Source organism: Podarcis pityusensis (genome assembly GCF_964106645.2).
Source record: "Podarcis pityusensis genome assembly, chromosome: 11".
Classification (NCBI taxonomy): domain Eukaryota; kingdom Metazoa; phylum Chordata; class Lepidosauria; order Squamata; family Lacertidae; genus Podarcis; species Podarcis pityusensis.
The window spans coordinates 2487975-2511980 of NC_138036.1; positions in this window are offsets into that span (position 1 = coordinate 2487975).

Consider the following 24006-nt stretch of genomic DNA (forward strand, 5'->3'; position numbering starts at 1 on the left):
TTGGAGGTCCCTTTGAACTCTACCATTCTTTTATTCTGACTCTCCCCGTTCTTTGTCTGTTTGTTCCCCCTGCTCAAGTAACCCAGCCTCGCGCCCCACGCCTACGTTTCCTGATTTGTAATTCAGAGCTAATGATATTTATACGGACGGCGAAGCAAAACCAAACACTTCCGAGCAACCTCAGCTAAGTGTCTCCCCCACGGGTTAGCAGCTGTCTGATATTCAAGCGCTGGGTAATTAGCGACTGCCAAATTGCTCTCGGAAGCAAACAGGGGAGGCCTTGCTTTTGGAAGAGGGCAGCCATTACATGCTACGCTGGTCCTTCTTCCCTCGGTTTACCGCGCCAAGCGCTGAGCAACCCCCGGGGTCTGTCGGATAGGTGCTTTTCCTGCCCACCTTAACTCTTTCCTCCAGTCGTTTCCCTCGCCTGGCCTGTGTTTCTGCCCAGCGAGGGAACTAATTGTACCAATTACACCACATCCACACACCGCCTTTGTTGGAGAAGGCTTGTTGCCGTTCCTGCCTTGCAATTTGGGCCTCAGCGAGACAGGTAGCATTTATCTAGGCCAGCTCTCGTGACGAGCACCCTGACAGCTCGCACAAAGGAGAGGCGTCTGACAGCCACGCTCACCATGGCAACCGGGAAAGCTTGCCAACCCATCGGACGCCGTGCGAATCCTCAGAGAGGCAGCTGCGGACACCAACTTCCCGAATATTTCTGCTGCAGCACCTCTGCCCCAAAGGAAGGGGGCTATTTACGCGGCGGTGGCAGCTGGTGCCCATTGAGACTGGTAGGGCAGGAAGCAGGGAGCCTGACAGTAGGGGGAGCTAGAGAGCCAACGATAGGTGCATCCAATACCTTCCAGTTTCACCCTCTGTCTCCTCCCTGAGTTTTGCAATGGCAACACGGACACTAAGGCGGTGCAGGAGAGTGACAGGCAGTGAGGGCCACCAATCTGGATAGCCCAGCGTCCTGTTCTCACAGTGGCTAGCCAGATGCCAGTAGAAAGTCTGCAAGCAGGATCTGAGCAGAATTATAATAATATAATAATTTATTATTTGTACCCTGCCCATCTGGCTGGGTCTCCCCAGCCACTCTGGGCGGCTTCCAACAAAGATTAAAAATACATTAAAATGTCACACATTAAAAACTTCCCTGAACAGGGCTGCCTTCAGATGTCTTCTAAAAGTCAGAGAGTTTTTAATCTCTTTGACACATGATGGGAGGGCGTTCCACAGGGCGGGTGCCACTACCAAGAAGGCCCTCTGCCTGGTTCTCTGTAACCTCACTTCTTGCAGTGAGGGAACCACCAGAAGGCCCTCAGGGCTGGACCTCAGCGTCCGGGCAGAACGATGGGGGTGGAGATGCTCCTTCAGGTATACAGGACCGAGGCCATTTACGGCTTTCAAAGTCAGCACCAACACTTTGAATTGTGCTTGGAAACGTACTGGGAGCCAGTGTAGGTCTTTCAAGACCAGTGTTATATGGTCTTGGTGGCTGCTCCCAGTCACCAGTCTAGCTGCTGCATTCTGGATTAGTTGTAGTTTCCGGGTCACCTTCAAAGGTAGCCCCAGGTAGAGTGCATTGCAGTAGTCCAAGCGGGAGATAACCAGAGCATGCACCACTCTGGCTTCTCCCCTCCTGTGCTTTCCAGCAACTGGAATTCAGAAGCATTGCTGCCGCTATCTGTGGCTGCAGAACAGAGCCCCCATCGTTCTGCCCGGACACCAGAGTCCAGCTCCAAGGGCCTTCTGGCAGTTCCCTCCCTGCAAGAAGTGAGGTTACAGGGAACCAGGCAGAGGGCCTTCTTGTTGGTGGTGCCTGCCCTGTGGAACGCCCTCCCATCAGATGTCAAGGAAATAAAAAATTATCTGATGTTTAGAAGACATCTGAAGGCAGCTCTGTCTAGGGAAGTTTTTAATGACTGATGTTTTGATGTATTTTTAATCTCTTGTTGGAAGCCACCCAGATGGCCAGGGTATAAGTAATAAATAATAATTATTATTAATAATAATAATAATAATAATAATAATAATAATAATATTTCCTGGGGTCCCCAAACTAAGGTCTGCGGGCCGGATAAGGCCTGAGGGACTCGTCTATCCGGTCCGCGGCAAGCCCCACCACCCGCTGCCGCCGCCCGCTCTTCCCGGCACTGTGCTGCGCAGCTGTCCACTTCCAGGTCGGAGGAGCACCGGAAATAGCTTGGGCGCATGCGCAAGCATCATTTCCAGTGCAGATCCAGGTCGGAGGAGGCCTATGCACATGCGCATAAGCTATTTTCAGTGCTCCTCCGACCTGGAAGTACGCCGGAAATAGCGTATGCGCACATGTATGGGCACACGCTCCCCCGCCCTCCAGCCCGCCATGTGATCGGCGCTGGAGACACCGTCCTGAGGCGCGGTAAGCTTGCTGACCCCTGGTTTAGGAGTTGTAGTCCATGGTTGGGGCTGTTGGGAGTCGCAGTGCCAAAAATCTAGAGGGCATCAGATTGTGGAAGCCTGGTTTAATGCAACAATCGGAAAACCCGTGTGGCTTCTAAGAAGCTCACAAGCAGAGCATGAAGGCAGTAGCCTTCAATGATGGATGCCTTAGTTGAGATTCCTGCATTGCAGGGGGTTGGGCTGGATGACCCTTGGGGTCCCTTCTGACTCTATGAACCAAGAACACACTTTTATTATTTGTTTCTTTGTTTAACTGGTATGCCACTTTAAACATCAAGAAATCTCAAAACAGTTTGCAGTGAAAAAACAGTATTCTATGGAAAATACAAATTTCACTCCAGCTGCTAACGATGTACAATAATTGTACATTTTAAATACCGTGTATGAAATACAAAATTCATCAGAAAACGGCAACAGAACACAGCATAATTACAATATATGTACATATCTTTAAAAAATCACATGCACATTACAAAAAAGCATCTTCACAAGTACTGACACAGCTCAGGAATTCAATCACCGTGCTGTCATTGCCACTCACTCAACAATCAAAATCTCCTTGCTCCTGTCGCATGGCTCCATTCACTCAATTCTCACTTCGGCACAACACTCAAACATTCAGCAGCCAATAATCATGGAGAATCCCAACAGGTGGGAACCCAAAAAGTCAATCATTTCTTCCCTGTCTCTCACCTGGGGCGATACAGGCACCCGCTTCCCGTCTCTCACCAAGGGAAGTTAAGTCCTTCGCCTTCCACAATCACAGCAAAGAAGCTTGGCAATCAAAATCTCACAGGGAGCATTGCGACAGATCAAACCTTGGCTGCCCAGCACCTGGTATTCAGCAGCACAGTGCTTTTGAACATGCAGGCTCTGTGGAGTCAGCCACTCTCAGAGCACGGCTGGAATGTGGAATCCTGAATCTTCCAATCGTTTGCATCATTGGATGTCCACAAGTTCTACAGTTAAGAGAGAGGAAGGAATCCTTTCTCTATCCATTTTCTTCATACCATGCATAACTGTATGAACTTGCATTATGTCACCTCTTCCTCGCCTTTTCTCTAAGCAAAAAAGGCCCAAACACTGCAAACTTTCCTCACTGGGGAATCACTTCAACCCCCTTATCATTTTGGTGGTCCTTTCCTGAACCTCTTCCAACTCTACTGAAATATACTCAGAGCTGAGAGTGGATTTCATGCTCTTTATTCAGCTCACAGTGGTGACGAGGAATGGTTCCCCCAGAATGTCTGCTTTATATACATTATTTACACAATGGGCCCCACGTGATTGGCTAATTCCTGTAGGCCAATCTGGGTACGGATTCACTTCCACCTGGAGCTGGATTGGGTGGCTCCTGTGGACCAATCAGACTGCTGCATTCTGGACCCTATTGTTCTAGGACCAATCAGACTGCTGCCTTTTGGATCCTATTTAACTCAGTACATAACATCTACAATATCCTTTTTGAAGTGAGGCATCCAGAACCTAAACCAGGACTAAATTTAGTCACACCACAGATTGGTAAGATGGCATTTCTGTAAGCAGGCCAGTCAGGAGGGGATTCTGCAAAGACTTTTCAGGAGAAGAAAGCAAATGACATTGTTTCATGGTCTTCCATGAGGTTTCCAAGGATGCAGAGATGATTCTGCCTCGGTTCCCAGTTATCTGCCTGCCTCAGAGAATGTCAGAGTCCCTTTCACTCCACACAGAGTCACACCGCAGATTGGTAAGATGGCGTTTCTGTAAGTAGGCCAGTCAGAAGGGAGTTCAGAAAGACTCTTCAGGAGAAGAAAGAATATTGGCAGTTTTATTTCCAATTCCTTTCCTAATGCTCCCCTGCATGGAATTTGGCTTTTTCACAGCCGCTGTGTGATAAGAATTTTAAAGTCTTAGATATATAATAAATGTTCCTAAATGTACCAACCAAGCACGTACATAGATCAGCACAGGAAAACCAACCTGAAACCATTTTTTATTCCCAAACTGACCAAATGTTTTCTCTGCAAGGTCAAAGGAAAATGGAAAAGCCTCCCCATTGTCTTTTCCTTCACAAATCCTATCTTAAGGGTATGTCTGTGTTTGAATAGGGTGAGCCTGTGACCTGGCTGAGGAACTAAGTACGGTATTTATCATTACAAAAGACTGACCAGGCTTCCTAGGCTATCCAATCAAGTGAGCATTAACAGTTAACCTGTCAGACGAGATAAACAATGCACTCAGATTTCTGCTGTAGACTACCTTTTCTGTGATGTAGGTATGATGTATCTGGGGGGGGTGTCTTGGGTTACACCCCTTCTGTTATGTATGTATGATTTATGGAAGGGTGGTCTGGAGCTCCAGGGCAGGGAATTTAAAATGTCTATATAAGGCCTTGCATGCCATTGTTCGAGATCCTCCTCCTTTCCTGCATGTGAGGGGAGCACTCTGTTGCAACAATTTAATAAAGATCAGGCTTACTAGCTGCTTTGCTTCTCAATATTCTCTGGTTGGCCTCTGTTATTTTCTCCTACCAATAGGGAACCAACATAAGGACTCTATAGAGGCTCTTGGATACCCCATAAGGGGAAAAAGGGCAGAGTGATTTTGTTTACAACAGCCGCATACTGGATCAGCTTTTCAGGGTCCCCAGCCCCACCTGCAGATGTCATTGGGGATTGAACATGAGACCCTCTGGTTACAAAGAAGATGTTCTCCTCACTGAGCTATGGCCTTTCCCCCAGCACATCTGTGTTGCTTATTCTGTGCATTCAGATTCCCTTCACACACATAATCTCTGTGATTTTAAAACAGAGGTTGGATGGCCGTCTGTCATGGATGCTTGAGCTGAGATTCCTGCATTGTAGGGGGTTGGACTGGATGACCCAAGGGGTCCCTTCCAACTCTAAGATTCTATAATTCCAAGCAAACAACTTTGACTCTGCATTCTTCCGCCATCTCTCCCCCTTCCTTTCTTTGAGCATGGCTCAACTGCCCAACAGATCAATGCCTTTGCATGGAACCCCATCGCGCTTATTGGAAGGGCAAAAGAGAAAGTCTGGCTTCTGGTTGCTCCAGGTCTCCAGGAAAGACCAAAAGACACACTGTAGGTGACCGGCTGTTTGCAATAGAGCACAGCAGCAATGCCACGCTGAAGCGGCGCAAACCCTTGCCAATCGCTTCGACAGCTGCTAGGCACGAATTATTTATCTCCTCTGCACCGCTACGAGTCCCCCAGGTGAAAATCGGATGATCAGAAGAGCAGGGTGAATATTGATGCAAGGTTAAAATCAAAACCTGCTTCTGCCAGGTGTTGCAAAGGCCAGCACAAGAGAGGCAGGCAGGGCTCAGGGCATCATGCGCATGACCTTTTGTGGGGAGGAAACACACAATCATAGGTACATCGGCTAAAGAAATTTGCAGAAATAGAAGTGAGATCAGCGTTCTGGAAAAAGCCAGGATCCTAAAATTCCAGGTGACTGGATCTAAGTTTTACCCTATTCCCGTCCAATCTTCTGCACATTTATCCTGGGGGGAAATAGGAAATCCACAAGCATGTTTCAAAGTTGAAATATGCCTGTCAGAGCCTTCTCTCTCATGAAGTCCCTCGTGATGTTGCCATGGGTTCACTGCCAGTGAAAAAGCGTCTTGCAAGGCCGGGGTGGGTTTATAGCCCGGGATGGGGATGGTCTCTGAGCATGCACAGAGTGCATCCCATCCCTGCATTCTCTCAGGGAAATGTATTTTGCAAGGCTGGAGCTGTAGGAGTTGTCTTGAAGACCAGGCTGGTGGTAGTGGTGGTGTTCTCTGGGCATGCACAGAGTGCTCTCCCAACCGAATCCTAGGCAGCTTGTTGCAAAACAGGCAACACCTTTCTTGCCTTTTTTAAAAGAAGAAGTTGACCTCTTTTTGACTCCCCAAGTTCAAGCCCCAATGAAAAGTTAAACAAACAAATAATACAGGACATGTGACTTCTGTACTGTTTGACCCACTCCCATAATCCTAGAAGGTTTTTTTATGTATGTATTTATTTACATTTATATCCCACTTTTTTCTCCAATGAATTCCAGGTGGCATATATGGTTCTCTGCTCTCTTCATTTAGTCCCCACAACAACCCCATGAAGTAGGCAGTGATTTGCCCCCCCCCCCCCCCAGTGAGCATCACAGCTGACTGGGGATTTGAACCCTGGTCTCCCACGTCTTAAGTCTGAAGCTCTACACCGCACTGGAATCATAGAGATCAATGGCTGCAACTGGTATATTATAATACTGATTTATGGAATAATTGATGTATGGAAGTGAGAGCTGGACCATAAGGAAGGCTGATCGCCGAAGAATTGATGCTTTTGAATTATGGTGCTGGAGGAGACTCTTGAGAGTCCCATGGACTGCAAGAAGATCAAACCTATCCATTCTTAAGGAAATCAGCCCTGAGTGCTCACTGGAAGGACAGATCCTGAAGATGAGGGTCCCATACTTTGGCCACCTCATGAGAAGCGAAGACTCCTTGGAAAAGACCCTGATGCTGGGAAAGATGGAGGGCACAAGGAGAAGGGGACGACAGAGGACGAGATGGCTGGACAGTGTAGTCGAAGCTACCAGCATGAATTCGACCAGACTGCGGGAGGCAGTGGAAGACAGGAGTGCCTGGCGTGCTCTGGTCCAGGGGGTCGGACACGACTAAACGACTAAACAACAATAATAATAATAATTTATTATTTATACCCCACGAGTGTTAAAACATTACAGCATTGAATATTAAAAACCTCCCTGAACAGGGCTGCCTTCAGATGTCTTCTAAATGTCAGGTAGTTTTTTATCTCTTTGACCTGATGGGAGGGCATTCCACAGGGCGGGTGTCACTACCAAGAAGGCCCTCTGTCTGGTTCCCTGTAACCTCACTTCTCGCAATGAGGGAACCGCCAGAAAGCCCTCGGAGCTGGACCTCAGTGTCCGGGCAGAACAATGGGGGTGGAGACGCTCCTTCAGCTAAACTGGACCGAGGCAGTTTAGGGCTTTCAAGGTCAGCACCAACACTTTGAATTGTGCTTGGAAACATACTGGGAGCCAATGCAGATCTCTCAGGACAGGTGTTATGTGGTCCCAGCGGCCGCTCCCAGTCACCAGTCTAGCTGCCGCCTTCTGGATTAATTGCAGTTTCCAGGTCATCTTCAAAGGTAGCCCCACGTAGAGCGCATTGCAGTAGTCCAAGTGAGAGATAACTAGAGCATGCACCACTCTGGCCAGACAGTATGCGGGCAGGTAGATAAAGGAAATTTTGATTTTTCTTATGCTCTTGCAAAGAGTCTTTAAGCACAACCATGCGCGCCAGTGTTATTCTTTGACATCGTCCGCCTGTCCAAAGGCTCGGGACAAGCAAAGACATTTAATATAAAGAGAGTAGTTAAGATGCTCAGAAATGTCAGGATCTGCCAGAACGCACCAGTCTGCATGTCCACTGGTGACCATCTTAGTTCACATGGCAATGGGTTTCTCCTGCACAACCATCGTAACTCAGGAAGAGGCCTCGAGAGAAATAACTTCCTGTCTGTGGCAGCTGCTGCTCCGCAAAGGACCAACTTTGACCTGGATAAGTCAGCAGTTTTGGGCCCTGAAAGTCCTGCTAAATCAAAGGCAAGGCAAGGAGAGAGAGAGAGAGAGAGCCAAGCAGGGAAATGGCACAATAAACTTCTCGCTGTGAGCAATACTAAAACCACAGCTTGGCAGGGGCTGGCGGAGGCCAGGCTGATTCCTTTCTCCTTTATTAAAGCACTCCGGATACAGGTTAACCATCCTTGTTCTGGATTTATTGTTCTCTTTTGGCCCCGCGAGTTCTGAGACGTGCCGAACAGGTTACTGGCATCCTCTGCTCTCAAATCCTTTCTTTGAAAAACTCGTAGCAATAACGGATGTTATTGTCATTGCGGCGATTTTTTTTATCTGTGCTCTAACCAGCAACTCCCTCCCAGCACATTCAGGGCGCAATGTGGTGCTTTATTGCCAGGCATTGTGTCGATCCCTGTAGCTATTTTGGCTTCCCAAAATATCAATGTACAGCTTGCTTTCCCTAGAAGCGGCTCAGAGTGGGAGCCTTGTACAGCAACAGAACGTAAGAACGTAGGTTTCTGTTGTTGGCACCCGTCTGTCTCGGAGGACAATGGAGGAGTGTGCTTTCAGGGGTTAAGCCAAACCATTGGAAGGTCACAGCTCCTGCCGTGGCTGTAGATACCAATGTGGGAGAGACATATTTTGTTGCAGCTGGGGCAGATGAAGGCACTGCGGTCCTCTGCAAGCAATTGTTGGAATTCCTGCTCCATGATTGCAGTCATGGGATTGTTGTCTTTCACATGACGGTATATGTTTTGACTCCACAGAGTGGGAAGTGACGGAGACAGGATGTTTGTGTTCCTGTGTTCCGTGAAGTGGGGCTATTGTCCTTTGTTCTTTTTCTCTTTGCTGTCTGATACGAGAGAGAGAGGGAGCCATGTTGCAGTGCTCCGTGTGTGTTTATATGTAAATAAAGTAGATTAGCCAAAATGCTGAGTTGCTGAGGTCTGTCATGCATGATGCGCAAACTCTGGGGATCCCTAAGTGTGCCGGTGTCTGTTGGCATCAGTCGCTGTGATGTTCGGGCTGAAGAAAGCTTTTGAAGCTCCTGAACGAATGACCAGGAGGGAGGAAAAATGGCAGTCGGGCATGTGTCTCTGCCAGGGTGCTACTCGAGTGTAGGCTGAACTCCTGACACCGATTACCCCACAGAAGGGTTGATGTTGTCAGCATTCATGTCACATTTGCAGACATATTTTTTCCTTTTTTTAAAAGCATCTTCCTTGAAAATTCAAAAAGCACATAATTTCATGTGCACTAAACATAGTGAGACGTAAATAAAAGAGAGAGAAACAGAACCGTGTAGAAGGAAAAATAGAGGGGGGGACCCCCAAACTGTATACTTTACAAGGTTATGGTTGTACTTCACCAAACCTTAACCCCCATGGTTCTGCCTGGACACTGAGGTCCAGCTCTGAGGGCCTTCTGGTGGTTCCCTCACTACAAGAAGCAAGGTTACAGGGAACCAGGCAGAGGGCCTTCTCAGTGGTGGCACCCGCCCTGTGGAACACATTTCCACCAGATGTCAAGGAAATAAACAACTACCTGACGTTTAGAAGACATTTGAAGGCAGCCCTGTTCAGGGAAGTTTTTAATGACTGATGTTTTAATGTATTTTTAATCTTTTGTTGGGAGCCGCCCAGAGTGGCTGGGGAAACCCAGGCAGATGGGCGGGGTATAAATAATTTATTATTATTATTATTATTATTACTACTACTACTACTACTACTACTACTACTACTATTACTACTACGGGATGCGGGTGGCACTGTGGGTTAAACCACAGAGCCTAGGACTTGCCAATCAGAAGGTCAGTGGTTCGAATCCCCGCAACGGGGTGAGCTCCCGTTGCTAGGTCCCTGTTCCTGCCAACCTAGCAGTTCGAAAGCACATCAAAGTGCAAGTAGATGAATAGGTACCACTCTGGCGGGAAGGTCAATGGCGTTTCCGTGCGCTGCTCTGGTTCACCAGAAGCGGCTTGCACATGCTGGCCACATGACCCGGAAGCTGTACGCCGGCTCCCTCGGCCAGTAAAGCGAGATGAGCACCGCAACCCCAGAGTGGGCCACGACTGGACCTAATGGTCAGGGGTCCCTTTACCTTTACCTTTTACTACTGCTACAGTATTTGTAGGAATGGATTCCAAATATCATTGAATCTGCAGACATCTTTGTAATGACAGGGTTGGTCTGCCATTGGACCTGGTGCCTGAAGCCAGATTATACTGAGTGTGACCACGTAGCTCAGAACTGTCCATGCAGAAAGTCCTTCTTTAGGCAGCACATGGTAAAACTATGGCACTTGCTCCCCTAGGAGGCAATAATAATAATAATAACAATAATAATAATAATAATAATAATAATAATAATAATAATAATAATTTGCTATTTGTACCCTGCCCATCTGGCTGAGTTTCCCCAGCCACTCTGGGCGGCTTCCAATCGAGTGTTATGGCAATGACATCCACCAACCCAGATGGCTTCAAAATTAGACAAATTTGTGGAGGAGGGGATTATTGATGGCTCACTAGCCAGGATGGCTGTGCTCTACACCTGCAGATGGAGGCCGCGATGCTTCTGACTATCAGTCCCTGGAAACTACAGGAGGAGACAGAGCTCTACTGATCAAATCCTGCTTGTGTGTTTCCCATAACGGGCATCTGGTTGGCCACTGTGAGGACAAGTTGCTGGACCAGTTGGGCCATTGGCCTGATCTAGTAGCCTTGCCTTATGACGTTGGGCTGTCCAGGGTTTCAGGCTGAGAAGCCCACATGGGAATGCAAGGGGGTTGATCCTGGAAACTTCTGCATGCAAAGCAGAGCTGTAGCCTCCCAACCAGACAAAGTAGATGGTGAGCAAACAGTTTGTTATTGGCAGGGCCCTGCTGCGATTTCTTTATTGGGAACTCTCAGGGAGAGTTGGCGGCTGTTAGCCACAATTGCCATGTCCCACATTTACTGTTGGGGGCTGGTTTTCTCTGAATACCATTTGCTAGCACAGTCAAACCTCGGCTCCCGAACGGCTCCATTTTTGAACGATTCGGCGCCCGAACACCAAAAACCCGGAAGTAAATGCTCCTTTTTTCTAATGTTTTTCGGAAGCTGGACGTCCGACGCAGCTTCCGCTGAGTGGAAAATCTTTTGCAACCAATTGGAAGCCGCGATTTTGTTGTCGAACATTTCGGAAGCCAGACGGGCTTCCGGAACGGATTACATTCGACAAGCGAGGTTTGAGTGTAGGGAAATTGGACTGTTGCGCTCAGGTCTGTTTTGCAGCTTCCTATTGGAGCATTGAGTTGGCCACAGTGAGAATCGGATGCTGGACTAGATCGGCCTTGGGCCTGATCCAGAACGGCTCCTCTTATGTCCTTAAAATTCCAATTTTCTGCACCAAAAAGCCTCTCTCGGTTTGTAACGTCGGTGCACATGTGTCCTTGCATACGCATGCATTATGTACATAAAGCACATTTGTTTGTTTATGGGATTTGTACTCCGCCTTTAACTGGCTGCCAGAGTGGCTGACAAAGAATTAAAATTACAGCAAGAAACCAAAACAGCTGTCCCTGCATGTAAACTGCATCTCCATTTCAAAGAATGCGCTACGGTAATCTTTGACCGTTTCACCTGGATCAGGCATGTCCAGCTGGTCGATCGCGATCTACCGGTCGATCGTGGGTTGTCCGTTGTCGATCAATTGCGTGATCCTGAGTGATCACCCAAAAAAATAGAAAAAAAGAAAAGTTCAACAACTTTGGGTCTTCCTCCCCAAAGGAAGCTCAACAAATTTGGTAAAGGCCAGGGCCTTTTCAGTACTGGCCCCAACTTGCTGGAACGCTCTGTCACAAGAGACTAGGGCCCTGCGGGACTTGACATCTTTCTGCAGGGCCTGCAAGACAGAGCTGTTCTGCCTGGCCTTTGGTTTGGACTCAGTCTGAGCCTTATGTTTCCCTCCCCTTATGGTCTTGATCCATGGGCTACTTTTAAAATGAGGCTGCATTTTAAATTGCATTTTAACCTGTATTTTAAATTGGTTCCCCCCCCCCATTAAGTTTTTACTGTGGTTTTATTGGTGTTAGCTGCCCTGAGCCTGGCTCTGGCCGGGGAGGGCGGGGTATAAATAAAATTTATTATTATAACTTGGCTAGAGAGCTGTGCTGGGTGAATTTCAAAGGATAGCTGTCCTTCAAGTCTCGCATTACGAGGTAGCCTCACTTTTAAATGCAAAGTGAGTCCAGTCTCTCCCCCTTCCTTCTTTGCTTCACCATGAAGATCTTTAGGGATCCAGTTCAGGTGCCTTCTGTTCTCATGCACAGCTTGTTGTTGTTTAGTCGTGTCTGCCTCTTCGTGACCCCCTGGACCAGAGCACGCCAGGCCCTCCTGTCTTCCACTGCCTCCCGCAGTTTGGTCAAACGCATGCTGGTAGCTTCGAGAACACTGTCCAGCCATCTCCTCCTCTGTCGTCCCCTTCTCCTTGTGCCCTCCATCTTTCTCAGCATCAGGGTCTTTTCTAGGGAGTCTTCTCTTCTCATGACGTGGCCAAAGTATTGGAGCCTCAGCTTCACGACCTGTCCTTCCAGTGAGCACTCAGGGCTGATTTCCTTCAGAATGGAGAGGTTGGATCCTCTTGCAGTCCATGGGACTCTCAAGAGTCTCCTCCAGCACCAGAATTCAAAAGCATCCATTCTTCGGCCATCAGCCTTCTTTATAGCCCAGCTCTCACTTCCATACATCACTACTGGGAAAACCATGGCTTTAACTATACGGACCTTTGTTGGCAAGGTGATGTCTCTGCTTTTTAAGATGCTGTCTAGGTTTGTCATTGCTTTTCTCCCAAGAAGCAGACGTCTTTTAATTTTGTGACTGCTGTCACCATCTGCAGTGATCCTGAACCCAAGAAAGTAAAATCTCTCACTGCCTCCATTTCTTCCCCTTCTATTTGCCAGGAGCTGATGGGACCAGTGGCCATGATCTTCGTTTTTTTGATGTTGAGCTTCAGACCATATTTTGTGCTCTCCTCTCCTCTCCTCTATTTTGCGCTCTCCTCCATGCACAGCTTACCACCAAGTTAAACCCCAGTCTGGGCCAAAATCCTGCCAAATGTTCTGGCAAGAGGGGGGAGTGCGCATTCCAGAGCTCCCAAATCCCCATTGTGCCAACACACCCACCTACCCCACTGGTGCCTCACTTGCCGTTCAGATTCCCCCCCCCCCTCACAACCAATCACAAACAAACCTATAACGAGACCAAATTTGGCCTGTGCTCAAAGAGTATTTTGTTTTAACGTGATAGCAGGCTAACACAATAAAGAACGCCGGGGCAGCTGATCACCACCAAATGTGGGCTCCGGTTTTGTCTTAAAAGCTGCCGAAATCAGCGAGATGAGAGGAAACCCCCAAATGCCTAACATGTGCAAGCTGTAAAGGTTCCGAACCCCGAAAGATGACAGTAATGGGGTTTGGCAGGCAGCTCCATTAAGGAGTCAAAGTTTCCAGTCTCGCCCACCTTCTCTGTGTCTGTGGTATAATTCAGTTCTGGATGCAAGGAGACGCAGACACGGAGTTGCACCACGGGCCCATCGAGTCCAATAATATCTGAAAGTGGAATTCCAAAATCTGTGCCAGACATCTCCTGCGCCCCTGAGAGGTGGGATCCTTTAAGTGGCGTTTGTTGCCAGCAGCTGGATCTGCAAACTATGAAGAACGTGGTACAGCATCTGCCTTGCTTGCAAACGGTCCCAGTTTCAGTCTCTTGAAGAGTCTCCAGATAAGAAATCACACCTCTCTGAAACCCCAGAAAGCCCACTGACAGCCAGGGCAGACCAGATAATTCCCCCAGCCAGGTGCCTGCCTCCTGTGGCAGTGAGTTCCATAGGGATTCTTTTTTTGGAGGGGGTTGCTATGAATAAGGTTTTATTTCTTTAATAAACAAAATAAACCAAAGACAAAAGGCATAAAGAAATACTGTTACAGCAGGTTTGGAAGCAGGGTAAGGTTGGGCCTTGTCACTGAATTTGTTGTTCCAAAGCATTACAAAAAAACCCCACCAATTTTCTCCGTAGCTTTATCATAGTCGCTGTGGACCAAATTTTCTCAGTCCATTTAGATATTGTAGGAGATACAGTTTTTTCCAGTGCTTTTTTCTGGGGGGAGAGACGCATACCCCTAAGCATTTTGTGAATCTTTGTAATTTTGTCCATTTCTGTATTTATTTTCCCCCATTTGAACTATAAAATGGTGATATTACCTTTAAACATTTTTTAAAAGGAAAAAGCACTGTTTTTTCTTTCTTTTGATTTTTAGCTATTAAAAAAGCATTTGGCTGTTCAGAAGGATTGCGGCCTCCAGTTGTGAAGAGCGTTGCCAGTCTGACTAGCAGCCTTCTCCTCCTCCGTGAAATTCCCCAATCCTCTTTTAAAGCCATCCGGGTTTGTGGCCATCACTGCTTCCTGTGGCGGGGAGTTCCAGTCTCACCATGTGCTGTGTGAAGATCCTCCGACAAACCAGTGAGGACATCTGTGCCAGTCTCAATTTACCCTCTGGGAGCAGACCCAAGCGATGCCTCCTGGTTTAGTTGGTCCCATCCGCCTCCTGTAGGAATGATCGCTGGGTTGTGGAGCACACTTCCGCCCGCAGGCAGCCTCAGCTGTCTGCGTGCATGACCTTGGGGTGTGGAGCACACTCCCCCCCCCCCCAGAGATAAAGCCACAGCTGTCTGAACATCGTGCCCTCTATCTAACCTTTGCTCTCTTAGTGGTCTTCCGTGCCCTGTCTGTGACCTTAGTCTCCTTCGTCACACATTGTGCAAGGGGGAAATGACGCAGTGGAAACAGGTGCCATTATAACTTTGTACCACCCCACGATCTCAGGATTGGAAGATGTGTAAAGGTCACAGTCCAAAATGTATCTGACTGGTTTTGCACATTGTGCCAATAAAAGGAGCTTCTGCAGAGCTAGCCGCCAGCTTGCCTGAGCACAGCTCACCTGCATTACGACTCCTGCCTCATGTCCTTCACTTCAACTACGATCCCTAGCCTAGAGGAGAGCAGAGCCAAAAGATTGCCCCTCGCCGGCCAGAGACTTCCTACCACCATGTGACGTTGGATTGTGACGTGGATGTCAAAAGTAAGCGGAGTTATCTGTCCTGAATCTTCCAGCACTCAACTTCAATTTCTCTATGATTGTTTTTGCTGTTGTTGTTGTTGTTAAATTTAATTTACAGTGGTACCTCTGGTTATGTACTTAATTCGTTCCAGAGGTCCGTTCTTAACCTGAAACTGTTCTTAACCTGAAGCACCACTTTAGCTAATGGGGCCTCCTGCTGCCGCCACGCTGCCGGAGCACGATTTCTGTTCTCATCCTGAAGCAATGTTCTTAACCCGAGATACTATTTCTCCGTGAGTAGACTCTGTAACCTGAAGCGTATGTAACCCGAGGTACCACTGTATATTCCTCCCCTCAGTTGATGATCTCAGAGCAGGGATTCATGCCACACATACTTTTATAAGCTTCTATCACATTGCCTCTGACTCGCCTTTTCTCTAAACCAGTGGTTCCCAACCTTTTTTTGGCCATGCCCCACCTAAAGACAGCAGGTGGCGCTGTGGTCTAAACCACTGAGCCTCTTGGAATTGCCGATCAGAAGGTCAGTGGTTTGAATCCCCACGACGGGGTGAGCTCCCGTTGCTCGGTCCCTGCTCCTGCTAACCTAGTAGTTCAAAAGCACGCCAGTGCAAGTAGATAGATAGGTACTGCTGTGGTGGGAAGGTAAACAGCGTTTCTGTGTGCTCTGGCTTCCGTCACAGTGTCCCGTTGCACCAGAAGCGGTTTAGTCATGCTGGCCACATGACCTGGAAAGCTGTCTGTGGACAAACTCCGGCTCCCTCGGCCTGAGAGCGAGATGCGCGGCACAACCCCATAGTCGCCTTTGACTAGACTTAACCATCCAGGGGTCCTTTACCTTACCTAAACATATCTAAAATCCTGATGCCCCACCCTCTGACCAACATATAATTCTTATTATTCAAAAAGTGAATTCCTTTTCATGTGCAGGAAGCCTAAAAGGCCATTAACTTAGTCTAAACAAGCTTCCAAACAACATGGCATCCACCAAAAAGAAAAGAGCAAAAGGACAGTTGAAGTACTGTCCATTGTCCCCAGCTGACCGTGTGTACATTCTGATTTTAATTTTAAAAACGTGCATGTCACAATATATATTTAATACTGTATGTGAGGTCCCTAGAAGCATAAGAAATGCAAAAAAAAAAAAAATCACTGTTAATAACTCATTCCCGAATTGCCCCCCTTAAAAATCATATTGCCCCCCTGTGGGAACCACGGCTCTAAACTGAGACGTTCCAAATGTGGCAACATTTCCTCATCAGGGAGTAGCTTCTCCTTGATCATTCTGGGTGCCGTATCCTGAACATTTTCCAACCCTTTGTGGTGTGGAGGCCAGCACTGCCCCCTTTGCCCTCTCCTGGAGCAGAGAGGATATGCATGGTTCCTCTCTTCTCTTCCAGCACTGGAGCCCCTGCTGTAACCACTGCATCGCACTGCCTCCCTCCTCCTGCCCATTGCAATCTACATTTTTATAAGCCGCACAGCATGGATTCCAGGCTACTGCAATCTGCAGCAAGCCACTAAAACCTGCCCATAAACCATCTCCAAACTTCCTTGTTATAACTAACCCTACATTAAGAAGGAGGCTGGGCTTTTTACAGCGCTCTTTGATTCCGAAATCTACAATGAAATGGATATAAGATACAGCAATGAATCTCGGCTAGGAGACATTTAAACAGAACCGGCATAAACTTTAAAGCCTCTCGCTTTTTTATTTTCCCCTCCCTCCTCTGCACTCTCTATCTCTCTTTAAAAAGTTATTGCTCTTCATCCCCCCTCCTTTCCTTTAAAAAGGGACGGCTACCCCCTGCCTGACAATGTCTGTTCTATAAATCCAGGGGAACAAAGCGACGTTCAGATCAGCAAGGCGACGGGCAGAGAACAAAGGCGATTCTGACAGGAGCGCTTGGGCTTTCATCCCCCCAGGAAAAATTATTAGTAGAGCGCGGAGAATGACATCACTGCTTTCCAGATGTGAATTTCATATTTGGATCGCACAATCGGCAGGCATTGGAAGGGAGGCGGCACGAGACGAGCGCCAAGGTCAGGCCAAGGGAAGGTAACACACACACACCACGGCGTCCTCTGTTGTGGGGGTGCAGACCTGGATCCGACAGGTGGGCTGGATCCTGTCTTTCTTCACCCCACACGGGGCAAGTCTGGCAGGTGATTAGAGCTGCGTACCCATCAGTCAACTGACATCACAATGACATCAGCTGACCTGTTTTTCCAGAGCTTTGCAAGCCCCGGGAAGCAGCTGCTCACCGGGCTTTCAAAGCTTCAGCAACCCAAGGCTTTTCACAGGGCTTGGCAGGTGCTGTCAGTCAACTGGTTGGCATTGCTTGCAGCACAACCCTCCCACCCCCACCCCCCCACTTTGACCCATACACATATACCACAGGAAAAACAAGGGCACATTATAGGATTTACTCCAAAAATCTTCTCTGAAAATTGCCTGAAGGTCAGCCCTTGCAAGATACAGTCATACCTTGAGTTGAATATGCTTCGGGTTGAGCGTGTTTGAGTTGCTCTCTGCGGCAACCCGGAAGTAACGGAGAGCGTTACTTCCGGGTTTCGCCGCTCGCACATGTGCAGACGCTCAAAATGACATCACGCGCATGCGCGGAAGCGGCAAAACACGACCCGCACACGCACAGACGCACCGTTGTGTCTTGCGTTGGGTTCAGGATGCGAATGGGGCTCTGGAACGGATCCCGTTCACATCCCGAGGTACCACTGTACATGCTTTTCCACCCCACTCCACCCATCCATCGTAAAGATAGCTGTCAACCTTCCCTTTTTTTGCGGGAAATTCCCTTATTCCAGTGCCGTTTCCCACTGCTTCCCGCTGCTATCCCGGATTGTTAGATATCCCTTAGACTGCCCCCGGGACAGGTGAGGCTGCTGATCCCTTATTTTCAAGGCTGCTGATGCCTTATTTTCAAATCTGAAATTTGACAGCTATGGTCGTAAAGACCACTCGTCCTTTGCTAGTGGGCAAGAAAACCGACAGCCTCACACACAAGTCCTGAAAGCTCTGGAACAAGATGGCCGCCTTCTCGACAAATTAGAACTGCTTAGTTGTTTTTTACCAGCGAAAGAGATAATTTTGCTCTAACGGTGGTTTTAAACTCTTCCATTTACTTAGCGGCGCAGAGAAAAGAGATGAAAATGAGCGCGAATGCTGGGGCCTGCCCCCTCTTCTCCCTAAATGTCTTTTCATCTCCTTCGCCTCCCGGTGTGTTAATAGCTTTCTGCTTTCATGGTGCAGAGAGCTGCGTTTGCTGACCCAGCAACCCAATCTCCTGCTGAAACACCACAGCCCTCGCTGAGGAGGGTTATTAGCATGCCGTGGCAAAAGCAAACAGGCTGATGGGATTTTAATGGGCTCCTAATGGGTCAGCACCACGACTGGCAGCCGCCATGAGGAATAGCTGCACCCAGACCCAAGTCTGCCTCTCCACCTCCTTCCCTTCCTTGTCTGCAACCTGAGAGCTCATCACATCCCCGTTGTGATGTTTGATTCTGTAGTGGAAGGAAGGATCACTGCTACATGGTGGCCCTTGTTTTCATGGGCCCCTTTCCTTGACCTGAAACACCAGGGAAATGTTCCTCTGCTGTGTGAGAGCATCAGCAGAGCCCTGCAAGATCAGGCCACTGGTCCATCTACTCCAGCATCCTTTTTTTACAACGGCCAACCAGATGTCTCTAGGAAACCCACAAGCAGGACTCAAGCGCAAGAGTTCGCTCAGCTCCGGCGGTTGACAGCAACTGGTATTCAGAAGCATTGCTTTCTCCAGCTGCGGAGGCTGTCAGGTGTGCGTGCAGGAGCCAGGCCCTGTGACCAGTAGGGCTTCGCAGGACTGGGGCCTTCCTAAGTTTGTTCTGGAGAGGCAAGGCGCGGCCGCACAGGTGAGGCTGATTGGTAACTCACAGCACCTGGTGGCAAGAGCCGGGAAGGGATACAAGGTCAGCATTTCCCTTCGGCTTTTTGCCACAGCAACATGTTCCCTGCCTTGCTGCGTTTAACTCCTTGCTTCTTGAGCCTCGGACCCCTGACTCTTTGATTCTTGATCCTCAGACCCCTGACTTCATGACTCCTTGCTTCTTGATCCTCGGACCCCTGACTTCATGACTCCTTGCTTCTTGATCCTCGGACCCCTGACTTCATGACTCCTTGCTTCTTGATCCTCGGACTCCTGACTTCGTGACTCCTTGCTTCTTGATCCTTGGACCCCTGACTCCTGACTCCTTGATCCCTGGACCCCTGACTTTGTGACTCCTTGCTTCTTGATCCTCGGACTCTTGGCTTCCTGACTCCTGGCTTCTGGACCCCCGTTCCTGCTCCCACCCCGCCATCTTGCCCCCGGTCCCAACATCCCCAGCCGGGACTTTGATCGCCTGTGAACCAGACCGTGACAGAGGCAGAGCACAGCCATTAGGGCTAGCAGCCTTGGATAGCCCTCTTCTCCATGAATTGGTCCATTAAATCCATCTAGGTTGGTGGCTATCATTGCTTCCTGAGGCAGCGAGTTCCACAGTTTAACCATACACTGCATGAAGAAGGACTTCCTTCTATCTTACCCTAATCTTCCAACTTTCAGCATCGTTGGGTGTTCACAAACTCTAGTGTTATGAGAGAGCGAGAAATTCAGACCCTCCAAGTGTCCCTATTTCCAAGGAAAAAACCTGGATTTACAGAAGCCATCCCAGTTTCTGACTTTATCCTGGAATGTCCCGCTTTTCCTTAGGACGTCAGAAAAATGTTGGAGGGGATGGAAATCTATCCTCTTTCTTCCCACTTCAATAATTTTGTACACTTCAATCTTCTTTGCCTTTCCCTAAACTAAAAGGTTCTGAATGCTACAACTTTTCCACATGGGGGGGGGCACTCCACATTTGCATGCCCAGACATCCCCACCCCCCACCCTGGCCCTATGGACCACCCAAAATCCATGAATAATGAGACACGGCAACTAATGTTTAGGTCAAAATCAAGCCACAGCTTTATTGAGTGCAGATGTAAGAAGTTTGGCATAGGTGTTGGGTAGAACCAACCACTTCTGGCCCGCCTGCCGGAAGGTCTTAGATTTGGGGTCAACCGGAAGTGAAGGAGTCCTTGATCCACATCAAGGAGTCACTGGATTGCACCTGGGGAGTGTGGGATGTGATACATAAGTAGCAGTCAAGTACAATATTCCTTGTTTTCCTAGAGTGGACATGCGGGGGAATGTTTGGTCCAGCCAGTCGAAAACTTCCTGTTTCCTCCTGGCTGGGACATACTTCCTTTGCATGTGAGTAGTGGTGGGCGTGACCTTACCTGCCCAGGTAACAAAAGGGCAAGGCACGCAGCAAACCCTCTCTCTTTGACTTCCTCTTTCCCATCTTCCTTTCGTTGTGTGAACTACAGTGACTGGCAGTCTGCAGTCACTGGGATTAACCCCCCATATGGGGTAAATCCACATGTATATACTTTGTAGCTAAGTCTGCCTTCAGGGATCCAACTGTGAACTGATGATGTGAGTAAACTTCTTTTATATATACCAGAGGTAAGCAAACTAAGGCCTGGGGGCCAGATGCGGCCCAATCGCCTTCTCAATCCGGCCCACGGATGGTCGAAGAATCAGTGTGTTTTTACATGAGTAGAACATGTCCTTTTATTTAAAATGCATCTCTGGGTTATTTGTAGGGCATAGGAATTCGTTCATTTTTTCCCAAAAATATAGCTCAGCCCACCACATGGTCTGAGCCCACGGTGGACTGGCCCACGGCTGAAAATGTTTGCTGAACCCTGATATCTACTTTACACAAGACTGTGGCTTGTTTATTCTTTTAAGAGGAATTAAAAGGGAACTTACCAGGAACCTAGGGACACTGTGGTCTAAATCACAGAGCCTAGGACTTGCCGATCAGAAGGTCAGTGGTTCGAATCCCCGCGACGGGGTGAGCTCCCATTGCTTGGTCCCTGCTCCTGCCAACCTAGCAGTTTGAAAGCACGTCAAAGTGCAAGTAGATAAATAGGTACCGCTCTGGCGGGAAGGTAAACGGCGTTTCCGTGCACTGTTCTGGTTCGCCAGAAGCGGCTTAGTCATGCTGGCCACATGACCCGGAAGCTGTACACTGGCTCCCTTGGCCAATAAAGCGAGATGAGTGCCACAACCCCAGAGTCGGCAACAACTGGACCTAATGGTCAGGGGTCCCTTTACCTTTACCTTTTACCAGGAACCTAATATTGAGATGCTTAAATAAGCCTGCAACCAGTTATCTGCTGTGCATTTAAAAGGGGAATGTTTTTAAAGAAGTAAAACTCTGCTAAGTTATAGAACTTGCTAGAGCAAGTTAGGACGGATATGAATAAACAATATATCCTCTCCTGCCTCCCTGAACATTCCCGCAGGGAGTGCTGTGGCCCTAGCCCTGTCCAGACAGAAGCCTCTCCCACTTCTGAGCCCACCCCCTGGGAGTGACCTGTCCCCTCGTCCCGCTCACAATTGGCCAGCTGAGCGATCGGGCAGGATCCGCTTCCCAGGCAGCAAGCTCAGTCCAAGGACTTCCTTTGCTGCCCGGTAAGCAGCCCAAGGGGCCCCGTCCGTCAGATCGTGGAGTGTGGATGGAAAGGTGACCCGCAAACAGTGCCCACCCAGAAGGATTGAGGGGACTTTTCAGGAGCAAGAGCAGTGAAATATACTCAGAGTCGCAAGGTGATTTCATGCTCTTTATTCAGCTCATAGTGGTGAGGAGGAATGAATAAATGTCCCCTCACAGTATCTGCTTTATATACATTATTTACACAATGGGCTGCACATGATTGGCTAATTCTGGAATTCTACTGTAAGCCAATCAGGTTGTGGATTCACTTCTATCTGGAGCAGGATTGGGTGGTTCCTGCCAACCAATCATACTGCTGCATTGTTCTAGGACCAATCAGACTGCTGCATTCTGAATCCTATTGTTCTAGGACCAATCAGACTGCTGCCTTTTGGATCCTATTGTTCTAGGACCAATCAGACTGCTACAGTTTGGATCCTATTCAACTCAGTACATAACACCCCTCCCCTCTAAGTTCCAGTCCTGCCCGGGAGGTCGCATTCATAGTCCTCAAGGTATGCCGGCGGCCTACGTGTGCGTTGTGGCCTGGGGTGTTCCCTGGTCCGGGCTCCGGGTTCTGGCTCGTGTTCCAAGGATGCTGGCTGTGATGCGGCTGTTTGGTCTGGTGCAACCGGCTCGCTCAGTCGTGGTTCTGGTTCCGGTGTCCTTTCGGCCTCACGGGTCCTCTCTGTATTTACTGATTCTGCCTCTCCTGCTGGCCCCTCCTGCTCTATGGGCCTCACTGCCCCGCTGTTCCCTTGGGACTCCTCTGACCTGTCCTCCTCCTGGTTTTCTCCCGGGAATCGTCGCCGTATCTGGTCGCAGTGGCGGCGCCAGCATTGCCCCCCATCCGTTAGCACCTCGTACGACACGGGGCCAGTGACCCTGGTGATTGTGGCGGGTACCCATGCTGGGCCTGCCCCAAAATTCTTTGCGTACACTGGGTCCTGGGCCTCGAAGGTCCGGGGGTTCCTGCCTTCCCCCACCACTATCTCATCCTGAGCTCTATCGGGGTGAAGGCGGTCCAATCTGATTGCAAGGCGCCGACCCATTAGTAGTTCAGCGGGGCTCCGGCCAGTCGTTGAGCTGGGGGTGCTGTGCTGTGCTAGAAGGAATGTGGCAAGGCGGTACTCCCAGTCCCCTTGCGTCATGCGGCGAAGGGTGTCCTTGGTGGTCCGCACCATGCGTTCTGCTTGGCCATTGGTGGCAGGGTGGAACGGCGCCGAACGGATGTGGCGGATGGCGTTCTGCGCTGTGAAGGTTTGGAATTCTCCTGACGTAAATGCAGTCCCGTTGTCTGAGACGAGAGTGTCAGGGAGCCCGTGGGTTGCAAACAGCCTGCGTAGTACCCGGATGGCTGCGGACGTGGAAGTGGACGGTACCAGTGCGACTTCCAGCCATTTGGTGTAGGAGTCCACCACTATGAAGAATGTTTTCCCCTGAAAGGGGCCAGCGAAATCCACATGCAGGCGTGACCATGGTGCTCGGGCGGACTCCCAGGACTGGACTGGGGCCCTTGGGGGATCTGGGCGGGATTCTTGGCAGGCCTGGCAGTGTTTGACCCAGGCCTCTATCTCTCCATCGATCCCCGGCCACCACACATAACTCCTGGCAAGGGCCTTCATTCTTACTACCCCTGGATGTGTCTCGTGTAGGGCTGTGAGGACCCTTTTGCGGAGGGGCTGGGGAACAACGACTCTGCTTCCCCATAACAGGCACCCCTTGTGGGCCGACAGTTCATGTTTGCGGGTTGTGTAGCCGGCGAATTCTGGCCCGGGGCTGCTGCTGGGCCATCCCCTCCACACCCAGTCCAGGACCCGGGAGATGACCCTATCTTTCTTGGAATGGTGTGCAACTTCTTGTGCCTGAATGGGGCGGTCGGGAAGCAGCTCCAGGCTCATAACCTCTTGTGCAGGTGCTGGGTCAGGGCCTGTTTCCGGTAGTGGTAGCCTGCTGAGGGCGTCCGCATGGCCCATCGCCTTCCCAGGTCGGTGAATCAGTGCATACTGGTAGCTGGCAAGGAAAATTGACCACCTGAGGACGCGAGGAGACAGCACTTGGGGGGTCTGCTTTTCGGGGGCAAACAAGCCAAGCAACGGCTTGTGGTCAGTCACCACGGTGAAGGGCCGCCCGTACAAGAAATCATGGAATTTTTTTACTCCCTTTACGATTGCCAGACCCTCCTTGTCGATTTGCGAGTAGTTCCGCTCGGTTGTGTTGAGTGTCTGGGAAAAGTACGCCACCGGTACCTCTCTTCCATCCGGGAGTTGGT